Here is a 16362-nt window from a genome sequence, read left to right as displayed (position 1 = left end):
TAAGCCCTTCCCAGTTTGGAGACCTACTAAACTTTCTAACCAAGTTAGGACAAGGATGGGCATTTCTCAAAACCCTGAGATTTCAGGATCCATATAGGGGATTTTGTTGGACTCTGACCAAAAAGTCATCTCTAGGTTCAATTCTTTTCACCAGTGTCCTGGGAATAATGTATGATGGGAAGCAAGTCATCTTACAGCCAGGATCAGCAGGTCAAATACTCATCTGCTCTCTGACATGTTAGGCTCTCTCACTGTTGCTTCCAGGTCTTGCTACAATGGACACCCTGATCCTATCACAGCAAAGTCTTGAAAAAAGAGAAATGAATGGCAATCAACAGTAAAATAACTAGTATAAGCTTATTAAGACTCTTGGTCACAAGGGCACCTGGACACCTTGGACTCAGCAGCTAATGTAGACAAAAAGGTACCTATCAAACAGAAGCATAGAGTCCCTTATGTTTCTTATTCTCTTGGTGCATATCACCACTATGCTTTACAGTGGATGGCTTTAAAATCTTTCAAGACCTTTTCAGAATAACTGCTAAAGCAAGTGAAGAAACAGTGGTTATATTTTTCTAATCAACTGTCTGGAGAAGAGGTCCTTCCAGTTCATGAAGGAAAACTGACATCTGTAAAAGCTTTATGCTCCACATAAGTTCCCATCTCTGCTACATGCAAGTGAATATATCAGCGCTGTGTCTTCCAGATTCTGAATATTTATTTATCTCATGTACTACTGTCACAAGAGACTTTAGTATCTAGACCAGTTCTGGCAAGAAACTTATCAAGAAGTCTGAACAGGCACCAAAACCTAGTAAATACTAATTAGAACAACATATGTTGTTATCAAACTAGAGGCACTAAACCATACCCATGTTCATTCATCTGGAGCAAAGCCACCTCAGCAGCATTCTAACAAGTGAAATGTGCAAAGTATCCACGTGGTTATCAATTTATCTTAATTTTGTGGGGGTAGTACCAGGATTATATGCTAAAGGAACACGGACATTTCTTTAACATTAAGCCAGTTGGGTAACTCTGTTCACCCATAGAAACCTATTGCCTAGTTTCTAGCAGATACCAAGATAGCACGCACAGACTAGGAGGAAGGGGTAACTTGCCTTGAGGTTGCTATGATTCTCCAAGGTGTAGTCTTCACAGCAAAATGACTGACTGGTATTGGTATATCCTGCTTTTAAATAAATAAATAAAATCAGAGAGAATATACTTTTTCCAAGGTACAAAAATATAAAAATTACTGTGCCTAAATTTTATGTTTACCAGGCCTGAGATGTACAGACCAACCTGAAGAATCATCTTTGCTGTCTATTGCACAGCTATAAAAAGCTCTCATAAGGTAAGCCAGTAGGAGCTTTTGCGTTGGCATTTAGTGAGTTTTTGAATCCAGACCCTAGTGCTTGCCTACTTCATGGCAAAGCTCTGGTATTTTAATTAATGCAAATAATAGACAAGTTGCAACAGAAGGCAAGGTGCAACAGAAGCATATTTGTTATTGCACTCTACTACAGAAATTTGGGAGCTGCACTGCAAAGGAATCTGCTATGAGAACACTAAAAACTAGAGATTTTTGTGGAAGTATTGGCTGTCAGTTAATAAGCTCATTTTTCTCTCAGGGGAAAATAGATTTTCCTTCTGTAAAGATTGCTTTTATTTCCTCACAGTGTGCAGTACTATAAATTGCATGCAAGGGACTTGGCTGGAATTTACAAATGACTGTAGCCTTTTATTGTGTTTTATGCACTTGTAAAACTAGAATGGCTACTGTAACTGAAGTAATATAGTAGTCATTTTCTGCACAATTTGATTTAGGGAAATCTAATGTCTGATGAGAACTTATTACATGATTGAGCATTAATATTCTTCCCTGCTCTTTTCTGGTTTAGTATCTCCTTTCTAACACTGAGTTCATTGACATTTTCCCAGTCATGCTCAAGGTTATTCATTTCGTGTTCATTACTGCCTACCTTCAACTCACTTTTGGGGAATTTCCAGTCTCAGACAGTTACAGTGTTTGGAGAGCACCTTCAACAATTTTAAAGTTTTGCAAAAATCAAAATAATTGCTTCTTCAGCACTATGCAAAACTTCTGGGTACGAGTGAGACACCCTGTCCCTCCCACCATCACCCCACATGAGAAGCTGCAGTGATAACCTCCAAAGGCACAGCTGTAGCTTTGTTCCATGTGGCTACCCAAGACTGATGGCAAGTGAAGTTTCTAAGTTTACCATGGGCCTTTAAGGGTTCCTCTACACCACTCTTATCCTTTTGATGTGACTTTTATCCCAATACACTTAAAGCTTTTTCTTGAAATGGATTTGTGCTAAAAATAAGGACCATTGAACCCAAATGTGCCTGAACTCTATAGGTTTGATTTGCAGGGAACATGCCTTTCTGCACCGCCAACTTTGTGATTTTAAGCTGAAGTCTCCTGACATTTGCTGTTTAAGTTAATGACCTGTCTCTTGAAGATTGGTGATTGTAAGACTGTCTGCTTTCATTTAGGTGAAATCCCTAGGCCTGTAACTGTATGGCAAAGTTTGAAAACTTCCTCTGAGTTCACTTTACCTTTTCAGAAACAAAGACAGAAGCCTTCCAATTAAAAAATTATTTAGGCTATTTCTTTTCTTTTCTTTTCTTTTCTTTTTAATGGGATTGCTTTTTGTCTTGTGGAGTTTAATCAGGCTGTAAATGATCAGAGTTAGCATAACATATTGATTAGCCAGCTGACCCACACATCCCTATGCAAAAAATCAATGACATTAGATTTTTCAGAACTGGAATGAAATGAAAATACATTGGGTTTGTCAGATAAACTGTTTGCTCTTGACCAAAGATATTCTATCTATGATAATGTAAGTAGCTTTAAGCCTAAAGAAACTAGGGTACAGATGTCTGACAGGGAAAACAAACACAGAAAAGTGTTAGAAGGAAAGGAAAACTGAGAAAATTTGAGTAGCTTTCTTCAGGCAGTATCAGTTTCAGAGGACTAATTAGCACCAAGAAGCCAGAACTCTTGGTGCTGGCACCCTACCCCAATGCAAAGAGAGGCTGCCATGTTGTAATAAAACAACTTACCACTCCGAGGAAAACTGGTTTTTTTTTTTTAGCTGGAGATGTTTTACTGCTTCACAGAAATGAAGCAGTGGGATGTGCATGATGCTGCACTATATATACACCCTCCAGCTATACTATACTTTTGACAGATTCCCTGTAATTTTCTACACCTTCCCTCTTACTAGTCACTAAACATTGAATGCCACAAGTAGCTGGCAGCTGCCTCCTGGGTGGGGAAAGGAGCAGAAAGGGCCCTGGCCTGCTTTAAAGAGGTCAAAGAGGGAAGAGTCCAAGTTTGGACAGGCACTACTCTATCACAGTTATAAACCAGCATGAAGTTAGTGTTGGAGAATGCCTGTGTGTTTGACTCTGTAGGCTAACCCTTAGGGCACTTAACTGGCAGAGAAAAGACCTTGTTTAAGCTATATGCTCCACAGGGATACATGAGTGTATGACACCATCACTGAATTTTTAAAAAAAAAAAAAAAAAAAATTCTTTTTTTTTAAAACACCAGAAGAGATACAAGTAGGTTTTCCCTTCTCATATGAGTTCCTTACTCCCTAGACATATAAGGTTGGAATACTTCTTCTCTGATGTCCTTTTAGCCTTCTAACCATTGCATTTTTAGAATATAGCTCAGATTTTGTTGGGGCAGAACCTTACATTTGAGTTGATAATATTCTTTCTGTTTAAAACCAAAGCTGAGGTTTTAGCTCCTCCACTGTCTTGTCCTAGCTCCAGCCAGCATGTCATGGCAAAGCTTACCTTGTATTGGCAACAAGTCCACACTGCTAAAGGGTAGCAAGGGGACTATTCTGTTTCAACCACTGTCATTCTAAGCTTCCTCTGAATTTCTGCACCTTCCTGCAGGCATCAGGAACAGCAGGGTTTCTCAGCCTCACCAGTAGCTGGCTGCCACTTCACAATACCAAGAGGGTGTTCAAACAGTGTATTCAGCAAGTACAAACAGCCTCGTTTGAGTGTTCAATTACTGCTAGCCGGTAGCTGAATATTAATCAAGCCATGGCAATGAAGAAAAGACAATGAGACTTAACGCTTCATGGCTCAGTCTTTTATCTTGCCAGACTTTTTTTTTTTTTTTTTAAATCGTTAAGGAAGAATATCGTGTGATACAATGTAATCTAAACATTTCTTTCTTATAAGGTTTCAATCTTCACTGACTGCCCTATCACCACTCTTTTGAACTCAGTTAGTAGCCTGTTTGTCGAAGCAGCAGAAGTGCATGTAAAGGGATTCTGTAGCATAACTTGTAACAGCGTCTGTCATGTACTAGCAAATCACTTAGAAATGGGTTTTCCTCATACCTCCTGTCCTGGAGAGCAGAAGGTCTAGCATTTGGATAGGATGTGTCAGTAAGCTTTGTAGGTCAGACCTATGTTCTTATTCCATTAAAAATCAAAACATACTGGAGGTTTTTCACCTTTCCATTTCATACTTACTGTCATCTTTTTATTCTGTAACTTTCCCCCCTCATATTTCCTTCGTGTTTTCCCCCTTCTCCCATTTACCTTCCTATTTTTCTTTCTCCTCTTCCTGTGCCGTTCAAGCTTTGATTATCTAGTAAGACTTGTCCTCAAAGTGGAGTTAAGCTGGGATTGAAGAAGAATGTTTGCTCACTGCTCAGAAATAGAAAATGACCAGGAAACATGCACACTACCTGTGACCAGAAAATAATTAAAATGGTAATAGATGTAACTCTGGAGATAGGGCACTCCAGAATGTTCTTGCAGCAGGTTCTGAAAGACCATGTCTAAGGAAATCTCTCACTGCACAGTTAGGAATAAGATACTGAAGCATTAACTTTTGAGAAACATTGACCCTAGGAAAGGAAACATTTTGTGAATGAAAAAGTAAATTGAAAGATTGTATTGGTGGAAATGTAAGGGGAAGCGTGGAGAGGGAGAATGACATCATGCTTCATGGAAAAAAAACCTCAAATGTCCCTCAGGAGAGAAAGTCACATCTGTCACTTCCACACCTGCCAGGTCAGTCATTGCACACAGGCAGGGCTGCTGGCTACGCTTGGGGCATCTCACCAGCACCCCACTTTCATCCTCCTTCCCCTGTTCTCCTTTTCCTTGCTCAGTCTGGATGACAGTCAGTTCTGTATTCCGTAGAAGTAAGAAGTATATTATGGTCATCATGCCAGAACAACAGGTTGACCAGAAATTCAAGGGAAAACTATGGGGGAGAAAAAGAAAGAAAGAGTAGGCGCTACAAAAGGAACTGAGATGCAAAGGGGATAGGAATATCAGCATTCCTCATTGTCAATGAACAGTGAACAATAGGCTGATTTAAGAGAACTGTTTTTCTCTCTCAGGTCCCTAATAGTCACTTTTACATCTAGAAATTGACTGATGTGTATGATTCTACATCTACCTTAAAAATACACTGCTAATTTTGCAACACATATACAATGAAGTCTTGGTTCACCATTGGAATAAAAAAGAGGGTGGCCTTGGTAAACAAAGTGTCCCAGTTTCTGTGTCTCAACTGATCCCTGTGCTATAACCAGAAAGGAGTAATTTTAGTGTATTACAAATATGTATGGCTTATTTACTTTTTTTTTTTTCAAAAGAAATCTTAGCGTGCTCTGAATGAATGGATGTGAGGGCTATAGAAAAATGAAGTGTTTTCCCAACAGAATTCATAAATACTAAATTCTGCAGCAAGCAGAATAAGCCACTACTCTTAATATTTGCAAAAAAACATTGGTACCAAAAGGTGCTATTTTCTTTCACAAAGGTAGATGTGTGTTATTTAAAGACCTAATGCTGAATCTGTGTAAAACTTCATTGTGAGATAATTTATAAAACTCCCGGAGGAACAAAGGAGCAAAGGTGGCTAAAATACAAAGTGCTCACAAGGACTGGAAAAGAGAACAGACTGCAGAAGACCCTGCAGCAATGCCAGCATTGCCTTTGTAACTCGGGAGAGACATTGCCACTGGGGAGATCATTATGCAGGGGCTGGTATCCAAAAGCTTTGCATCACCTTATAAAGAAGCAGCAAAACAAAGCTATGGCATGGACAAATCTCTAGGACCTCAGCACAGCCTGTATCGCCTCAGAAATAGGTAATTCCTGCTTTCCCAACCCCCTAAGAAATCAATTATGGAATTCTTCTGAATAATAATACATAAGTGAAATTTCAGTGTCTGCTGCTCCCTTATCTTGCATTTAAATTAAGTCCTCAGAAAGCTTAGCTTACAGCAGAGGTAGTGGCACAGGAAGGGAAGGGGAAGTTTATAGTACTCTAGCTTGGCATGACTAAGGAAGGTGTCTCGCACAGAAATGCTTCAAAAGTCTTCTGGTTACAGTGACTGTGGAATTACTGGTTTTGAGCACATAGTTTCAATCCCCCCCATTTTTAAATAATCTGACTATGCTGCTGCAAAAACAATAACTCTGGAGGGCTGTTTGGCGTAGGGGGTCCTAAGCCAGCAATAGCTTTCAGGTTGCTTCCCCACCTCCCACCGAGGCAGTGGCTGATCCCTGCCAGTGCCCACAACCCGCTGCTGCCCAGGGCCACCCCGGGATGGTGTAGCTGGGCTACACCAGCACCACATCACCCAGCCTGGAGCTCCCCTTGGAAGGGCACATTTCCAAGTGAATTCGTGTTCTAGGACAGGTTTTTAATGAGTGGCATTTCTTTGTAACTGATGCTGGCTGACACTGCATGGTCTGTAGAAGCTCTGCTTATGGTAGAGGCTGTTGTACAGGAAAGAGGGGGCCAGTGTCAAGTCCTGCGGTATTTACACAGGAACCCTGTCATGGATTTCTGTTAGCCCAGGCTGATATCAGCAAGTGATATATTTGCTTATTTTTGACCTCTCACAAACAATACAAGAAGTCCTTTTTCTGCAGGACTTCCAGGTTCTTTCTTCTACCTCCAGGCTGCTTTTCTCCATGGGTTAGTGCTGGAGCATGCCCGTTGTTCATTTAACAGTGAGACGGTGCCTGAAGAACGGGACAACCACTTCTGCGTCCCTTGACTCTGGAGCTTTTCCCTTAGTCCGCTGTGCTAAGGTATTAACATAGCATGCGGTCTGTCTGACTATCTTTGAATAATGTTTGCAAGCAGCATGTGTAGGAACAGCTTTTGTGCAGTGAAGCAGGTTTGGATCAGGAAAGTCGCAATATGAATACACAGCTTGTTTTCCAGAACTTACCTCCTTCTTGTAGTGAAAGCCCTTTGCAGAACAGCCAGGCTTGCGCTTAGCCACTGGAAAAAAAATTGTACCATTGCATGCTTGCGTTTTCACTTTTTTTAAAAAAAAGGGTTTACGTTTACCCTGACAGAAGCTGTCTAACGGTGTGGGTCGCAAGCCCTGTGGCCCCACAGCAGCTGGGCTGGGAGGCCGGTGGGATGGCAAAGCAAGGGCTCCCTGCCCCAGCTCCATGGGTGCCTGGGCCCCAGCTCATGCCCAGGCACCTGGGAGTCTCACACTAATCCTTCAGAGTCAGGGCATGGGATTAAACTTATTTCTGTAACTCTGCGTTCAAACCTGCAGCTACTGAAGTTAATCACCATAAATTTCATGAAGGTTCACAGAAATTTTCTAGGTGAAGCATTGACATTTGTGGAGGCATTGCATTAAACAGCAAAGAATTGACTATTTAGACTTCCTTGATTGGTAATACTTAACCAAAACACTGTTTGGAGAGTGAGATAATTAAAGCAAGTCAGATCTTACAGAATACAGTGATGGTATGTGAAAGCTTAACATCAGGTACTGAGACTGTTTCAGAAACATCTCAGCCAGAAGTGACAATTTTATAGCCTCCTAGAAAATTTACCTTTACTTTGCTCAGCAGCACTTCAGAGCCTTCATATATCAATTGGGCCAGAAGGAAAATGTGAACGTTATTGTTTTGTCTAAACAAAAAAAGTCTGCTCCAATAAATTTTGTGGCCAAAATTAATGACACTAAAATAACATGTCAAAATCAATGCATGCTTAATATCATTGTGATGTTCACTTGTTTTTCTTTGGGTCTATACCCTGGCAAACATTTATAGGATGTGGAGTCCTTGTGAAGTTCCACGGTTTTGGAGCCTATAGATAAACTCAGTAATATAAAAACACATGTGATTAACGACAGGTAGTTGAAATAATACTTCAGAAGTATTGGTAAACATCAAATTCTTATATGCCCCTACTCCATCTGGTTTTCTACGGAAAATGTCGGTATGTGTGGCTGAAGTCCCAGTGTGGTATATATGGGTCCACTTATGTCATTGCACATATCTTTGAAACTTCTCTGACCAAGTCATTTTTCTGGAGGTAACTGTGGTTTATGAGGAAGCTATGCCAATTCCAACCAACAGATATTAAGTTCAACAGAGTGCAAGCACTTTCTTTTGCATTACAGCTAAAATCTCATAACCACCTCTAGCCAAAAGAAATATGAGCTTTTAAGAGCTTTGAGGCGAAACTCATAATAATAACTTTTTTATATAGCATTTTTCATTTCAGGATTGCACAAAGCACTTTGATTCATGGAATTGCTTTTAAGCCAAGAGAAATCATGATTTTGGTCTCCTGCAAAGCACAGACCTGTAGTGCTTCAATGGTACCTTGTAACTTGTGGCCACTGTAGTAACTTTGGGAGACCCCCATCAGCCAGGTTGTATCAGACTTATTTTGCAAATAGGGAAATTGTTATATTCAGTTAACTGGCTGACTCTCAGAACACACAGCAAGAAATACAACGCTCAAAATAAATTGAGATTAATCTAGGAATTAATTGTTTTACCAGCTGCAAAATGCCTAGATATTTTCAGCCATGCATTTGATGGGGGAAAAACAAGCTTCTGAGTACAGTCCCTTCTTTAAGTCTCAGGGACTTCTATGAACAGAATTAACTGTCTTTAACTGAAACTCTAAGAGCAGTGATAGACACTGGCTATTAATCATTTGGGGGTTTCCTTATAGTATTTGGAGTCACTATGTAACATTGAGGAGGAGAAAGTTTAGTTTCTTTTCCTCACATGCCATTAACAAGCTGGTGGTGATGAAAACAAGACATAAGGAGTGCTTTGTGGAGATTTTATTACATTTCATTGCCATGATAAAATAATGAAATTGTAATAAAAGAGAGGCAAATGAAAGAGCAGCAAAAGAAAATGGAGATTCAACATTGTTTATGTTCCATCCTAAAAAAGGGCAACTCGCTTTTGTGTTCACGATGCACTAATGAGCAGAGTTGTGTGGATAAATATGTAGTAACTCACACAGAATGGCAGGTACAAAGCAGCTGTCCCTTCAAAACTATTTCTAATGGAAAAGATAAAATTATAAAGTTCCTTTACATCTACAATGGTGACTTTTTGAGATGCAGTGCAAGATATGCTGTTCAACATTCGGATCAATGAAACACATTAAACAGATCCAGCTTATGGCTAAACTAAACAGTTACTGTATGGTTCACTAGCTACAGAAAAAATCATATCATCAACTCAAGTTGCATTTAAGGTTTAGACTTGTTTTTAGAGGTTATTGCTAATAGCTATATAAAATACATAATAACCCCAACTCTGCCAAGTTCTTAATATAAGGCTTCATTTACAAATTCCCTTACAGTCTTTCAAAAAGAGTTGCATGGATGGGGTTTTTGGTGAGATTTTTTTCATCTACTTTTCTTTGGTAAAGCTTATTTTTGCTGTTGCTACTTTATCAAATCAAAGGATTCAAAATACCTGAATCTAGAGAAAAGTTTAGGGCTTATAGAGAACATCATTCCCTATAGAAAAGTTCCTACTGTTTGGGGAGAACTGTTGTTTTATTGATTTGTTTGTGTTTGTTTTTTGTTTTTTTTTTTTTTCTTTAAATCAGTACCAAAATGATCCATTTAATTATGCAAGATAATAATTTCTTTCTCTAGGAGTACAATATAGCCTTGTATTTAGACTTCTGAGAAGTGTTTGTTATTCTTTGAGTCAGGTCCTGGGTATTGACAGAAAGACTTCCACTGTGTTAAAGGCTGTCTTTCATTGTAGCACTAAGCAGATGAAAGGAGTGTTCATACAGGGTCACCTTGTTTATCTGGTTTCTCATCATTCCTGAAGAGACAGACTTTTGCTGAAAAAGCTAAGGAAGCAAAATGAGGAAATAAAATTACCTGTTTCTTCACTTTGCACGCTTACAGACACTTGAGATCAGTTTGCTGTCTTTTATCATGGCAATATATATTGCTGCATACTCCAGCACAGGAGTTTGTTAGAATTTTTCCACCTGAGTGGTAGAAATAATTAATAACTCTTTTCATATTACTGACATTGCTTTCAAGATGATTATATGCTATTGTTCAAGCTAAACTACCACATCATAGATTTTTTAAGTACAAAGATGTTCCTGATTTCCCACAGATTCAATGATGTTAGCATATCTGGGAAAATTGTAGTTTATTCTGATTTGTTTTTCAGAGTTTAGATGTTCAAATTTTGCTTAGTTAGCACTGTATTGATTTTAGCTACTAAGTGACCTATGATTATGGGCTTACGTTCTAACATTTGAACGTACATGGAAAAGGGGAAATTACTTTCTCTGTATCCATTTTCTTTTTTGCTGTAATGTCTAGGAAGCCACGAAAATTTGAGATAAGCTGTGTTGGTGTGATTTCAGGGGCAAAATTTTGGCTTTGAAGCGTTCAGCTTATTTCTGAGCATGAGATGCAACATAGTAACGTGACTTCAAACTAGTGAAGACTTTCATCTAGAGTCTGCATTCATGGCTAGTACTCTCAAAAACAATGAAGGCTTTAATTTCAGCACTGCAGAAACACTACACTGGAAGCAATTTAGTCCACGTAACATAGTAAATTGTACATTGAGCACCTCAAAGGAAGAAAATAATTTGAAGTACGCGTTTGTGGTTTACTGTGATTATGAAATGACAAATTTAATAAAGTAGAGCATGGGCAGAGAACAACCTCTATATGTAGTTGAAGAGCTATCATTAATGTGTTGCAGGATCCATTATAATCATATATTGCTTTATGCAGTGTCTTTGGTAATCTAACTGGAAAGAATATCTACCATAGCCAGCAAACCTGAAGAACACAGATGAATTTGGTGTTTTGCACAAAAACGCGGGAGAATTGTTGCTATTATGTAGTATGCCAGAGGCCATCAATTGCTCTGCAGCATACTGCAAATGGTGCAGTTAGGGTTTTCATTAAAAACTCTTGTCCAGGCTCTTCAGTATCACACAGCAGTGAGCAGGTACATCATCCAGATCTGAATCTTGCACTGCCAAGTTGTTCGTGTTCCCATCCTTGCTTTTTCTCCTACTACTGATAAAATGCTGTTTCTGCCTTATAGAATTGCATGATGGTTCTAAAAAATATACTGATCAGCAACAGGATGAACCCAAAACCTTCCTAAGGTTTCTCTCCCACTTCTGAAATACTGGATTATGAGATCTAGCCCAAAGTACCAAAGACTTTGGTTGCAAGGAAACTCAGGTTACACATGGATCATGAAGGCATGGGACAGCCAATATAACTCAGATCTCCTGATCTGAATTATGACACCTCTGGCTTTGAACTCAAGGTTTCTTGCTTCTCACCTGAATGTCCAAACTACAAGACAAATAGTATCTTTCTGTCATAGTTCAGTTGTTTTGACCAAAAAAGTTTTCTGCAACTTAAGAAACCTTTCCTAAGGAAAGTTGCACTGAGGTTGGTACATGAAGTCTTAATATTAAGTAACATAATAACTGCAGCTTGTTCTTCTGTTTCTTTGTCTCTGCATGGGAAGAATTGAATGCTGTAGACATTCAAAAACATTGTCAAAACAATAGGGGTTGACTTTTTTTTTCCTGTATTTATTTTAGGGGCATTGGGGGAGTGTGTTTGGGGGTTTGGGGTTTTTTTTAGGTTCAGGTTTTATTTTATTTTATTTTTGGTCTTATTATGCATAGGCACTCTGGAAAAGGTAGAACTATTCCATAAATCTGTGTCTCTTGCACAGATAGACTCTTCCATTGACAACAATGGAAGATGTCCATTATGTTGGAGAAACAAGCTGTTTACTGTGGTCCTCAGACCTCAGCTTCGGTCTGTCCTCCAGAGTGCACTGGTAGTCTGTTCAGACCAGTACGGAGAATAAGCATAATGTGTCTTCAGGAACTTGGGCTCCTGGGGAATGCAAATTTCAGTACTCATTTCATGTCTGCGTGGGACTGCCAAGAACTAATTTACGCATGTATAATTGAGACTAGCTCACCATCTTCCAGTGACAAGAAGCCAACTAATTAATCAGAAATGGTAGGAAGCTACATATATGATAAATCTTACATGAGAGCAAAATGTCAAAGACTGCAATAGAGCTTTTAAAGTTTAAAATGTTCGTCTGTCCATGCCAGTTCTAGTCACAACCCATCCCATAACTGTACCATGACATGATAGCACTGTTAAAGGAGATTCACTGCATAAAGATTATCTGTTCTATAATAAGATAAAGAAAGATAGGTAATAAAATGATCAAAGAGTCTAAATATGAAAATTAGGCACAGATTGGGAAACTTGCTTAAAATGTGCAAGTTTCACTTAATTATCATCTGCATTACTGAAGAACTAGGCTTCCTTGTATCTTATCATTGCTGTTCTTTGTGTTGCTGTAGCATCTAGGAAATACAGGCAATCAAATACTGTACTAGATATTTCATGTTTATAACAGAAGGATATTTGTGTTTCAGAGGAGCTAGCAATGTAGTCGTTAGGCATCTAAGAGACAGTAGATATGTGGGTATAGAGAGGGTAGTCCAAGGGAACAGTTAGATGTAGCCTTTCAGTCTTCAAAAATACCAGCCAATGTGCTAGCAAAAAGAGCATATTATAACACCTGATTCCTTTTTCTTAATATTTGATCTGGAAAACCATAAGAATGAACTGCTATAAAGTTCTTTTGAAATGATGTTACAGAAATAATTTTCCCAGTCCCCTGTCTAAACTACTGCTTCTCTTTTCGGTTAGCTGGGAAAGTGCTTTGGAACTCAGCCTTTTCCAAACTCAGTTGCGTGCTCATGTAATGAATATGGATGGGATAGTTTTGGAAAACAAAAATTTAGTTCTTGGATTAGAACTGTTCAGTCCAGAGTGTCTTTGCTCACCTTAAAATCTAAAAGGCCAGTCACTACATTTTACAGATTCATATGTCAAGAAATCATAGGATTGTTGGAAAAACAGAATTAGAAGAGATCCGAAGAGGTCATCTGCCCCATTCATCTGCTCCAGGGTGGGACCAGCCAGGTTTGTGGCATTTTAAAAATGGAGATTGCACAGCCTCCTCAGCAGTGGGTTCATGCTTATTGGTAGGTTGCTCCTGATAACAAACTCGCACATTTTCTCCTGCAAGTCAAGTTCACCCAGGTGTTCTGACTGCTCCTGCCATGATAATATATTCCAACACACTGTTTTACAATATAACTGAACAATTATCAGTAGGAGAGGCATCAACTTTTGAATTATGTTCCCTTTTAACACAGTTGAATATTTTGCTGGTAGGAACACTGATGCAAGTAGAAAGTGAGGAGACTGACAGTATCCTTTAAATTAACTTATTTTTTTTAACTGAGGTGCAACTGAAAAATAGATCAGGGAAAAAGATAATGTAGTACTTAATGGTTTCTGCTGCTACTGCAATGCTTAGGATAATTGCAGTACTCTAATTGCATGCTTTTTAAGCAATCAAGCAGAAGTAAAGTTTTCCAAAATAAGTGTTATTGGCAATAGTCGTTTCTTCCCTAAAAACAGTACCTTCAATATCTACTCATCCAATTAGAATCATATCAAATCAAACTAGGCAGAATCCTTTTTTCATATTTTTTGACAACTGCTCTACAAAATTTTTGTGTAGAGTGAAGGCTGAAATGCTTAATGGAACATACTAGTTTGACAACTGGTGATTTTTATCAGGCAAAATGGCTTTTATATAATGCCTAGATATTTTATTTCTGATTCTTTTTCTGAACCCAATATAAATGCATCTGCAAGAATCAGTTATTTACATGTTCATATTAGTGTTACGAATTAATTTTGTATTAAATAAAATGTTTAGAAACATGACAATTTAAGGTTCATGTACAGTACTATATAAATACTTCACCATTGCAGTGAATACTACAGATGTGATGGTAAAGGGGCAATTTAGCAAAGCATTTTATGGATGAGCATAAAATGTTTGATTTCAGTGGAAGTTAAGATGAATTTCACTCTGAATCTTCTTAACACACTTGTAATTTGGTTAATACCCATTTTGCAGTGAGGAAAATAAAACCTGCCATTTAGCCTAACTCACAGAGTTTGTCAAGAGCAAAGGTAAATAGTTTGTCTCCTGCATCTTTCTACCATTACTATGGTCCTTCTCTAGAGTAAAAGAAAAAGCTGCCGGGCGGAGGGGAATCCACTACATACTAACTATTAAACACTAGGTATTCAGTCCGTATGTCTAGTAACTGTTGAAATAATGAAACAGACAGTGCCCTTCTCTTCCAGTACTGTAAGAGCAGAATAGGGAAATGAAGGTTCTGCCCGGCTTAGGCTGACAGGAAAATGGGAGAAACAACTTCAGTGCACTCCTCTGCTCCAGGCTTCCTATTTGGCCTCAGCTAAATCAGTTTTCCAGCTGTAAAATAAGAATAAATCTAACTCCCCATTCCTTGAAGTGTTGTGAAAAGATGTATTATTGTATCAGACGCTCAAGAACAAGGATACTAGTGATATAAAAGTTTTCAAAAAGATGGTCAGTATGATGCCTTCTAGAAACTTAATACTGGGGTGATAATTTAACCTATCTGAAAACATTCTTAAAGCTCTTTATTGGTTAGATGTTTAAGGGAAGGAATATGTTAAAACTTCAAAGAACAGTAGTTAGATTTTCATTGTAGCTTAAGCCACTTAAGAACAGTAAATGACTTCATGTCACCAATATAATGTTATCAGAGTGGCCCAAACCATCGATCCTGATCAAGCTTTTTAACAGACTACAGACTTAAATTGCCCACTTTTAAAAGAACATTTTCTGAAACACAGTCCTTTAAAATTGTCTCAAATTGGTGATTCAAAACCAGCTAGTTCAAGTCATTAGTCCATCTTGAAGATCCTGGTCTTCAGTTTAGAATGGATCACCGTATTTTGATGAATCCATTGCATTCAAATAGCTCTATATAAACTCTCCTTTAGAAGTGTGGGATGTGGTAGTCAATGTGAGCAATTTCTACAGCATAAGTCACGGGGATAGGTTTCAGCTTAGAAATTCTGGTACAGTTAAAGATCTGAAAAATGAGTACAGAGCAGAAGGGCTGGCTCAGTGTTAACCTTGTGCAGTTAAATCAATACTGTAATACAGACCCTCGAGCTGAGGCAGCATCACCCTTCCTGATCACCCCCACTTACTGCATGCTGCAGTGCATTGTGTAAACGCTTATGGTTACAGGAAAGGATTTAAAAATAGAAACGAGGTGCAGTGGTTACCTTGGGGTTGGCTTTTGGAAAGGGAGGATGTTACAGACATCAGAGAAAAATCTTATCCTTTTCTTCTAAATGCATTGGGTGAGAGACAGATCTCGTATTAGCTATGCAAGCTGTATTCTGACACTTCACTGGTAAAACTCTCATTTTTGCAATCTTCTGGCAAGTTTAAAAGCCCCAGAGTAAGACCAGACCTGCATACTTGACGCAGAATGCAATAGACTGCCTTCTGGCTCTGGGGTCCCAGAATTTTTCCAGCGAAGTTGTACAAATCATTCTGTGGTTGGTTTATTGTGGCTCAGTGGCTGATCAAATAGAATCACCAGGTAAACTCAAAATACTTTTTTTCTAGATAAAACTAATCACTTTCAAAAAAAAAAAAAACAAAAAAAAAACAAAAAAAAAAACAAAAACAAAAGCCACAGACAAAACCTGCATTTCATTATTTCATTCACTTATTTTCCACTTTTGAAAGTCATGTTTCTCTAATAAATGTCTAAATTAGCCAATCTGTTTCTGTTTAGAAAATGTCAAAAAATATTCCACTACTTCAGGAGGTTTTTTCTTAACCAGCATTGGTTTTTTTTCCTAAATTTGTCCTAATTTTTTCCTAGTTTTGTCCTAAAATTTTGAATAATTGGAAGAGGGGAAGATTTCTCTGTAAAAGGGTTTTTATTAAATGAATCATCCATCTTGAAGCTGTGCCTAGCTCTAGTCAATGGTCTATTTAGAATGCATGTGTGTTCTTACTCCAGTCTTTAGCATTATAATCAGCTTAACATCACTGTTA

The sequence above is a fragment of the Accipiter gentilis genome, chromosome 4, assembly GCF_929443795.1.
Source record: "Accipiter gentilis chromosome 4, bAccGen1.1, whole genome shotgun sequence".
Lineage (NCBI taxonomy): Eukaryota > Metazoa > Chordata > Aves > Accipitriformes > Accipitridae > Astur > Astur gentilis.
Note: the sequence above shows the minus strand (reverse complement) of the source record.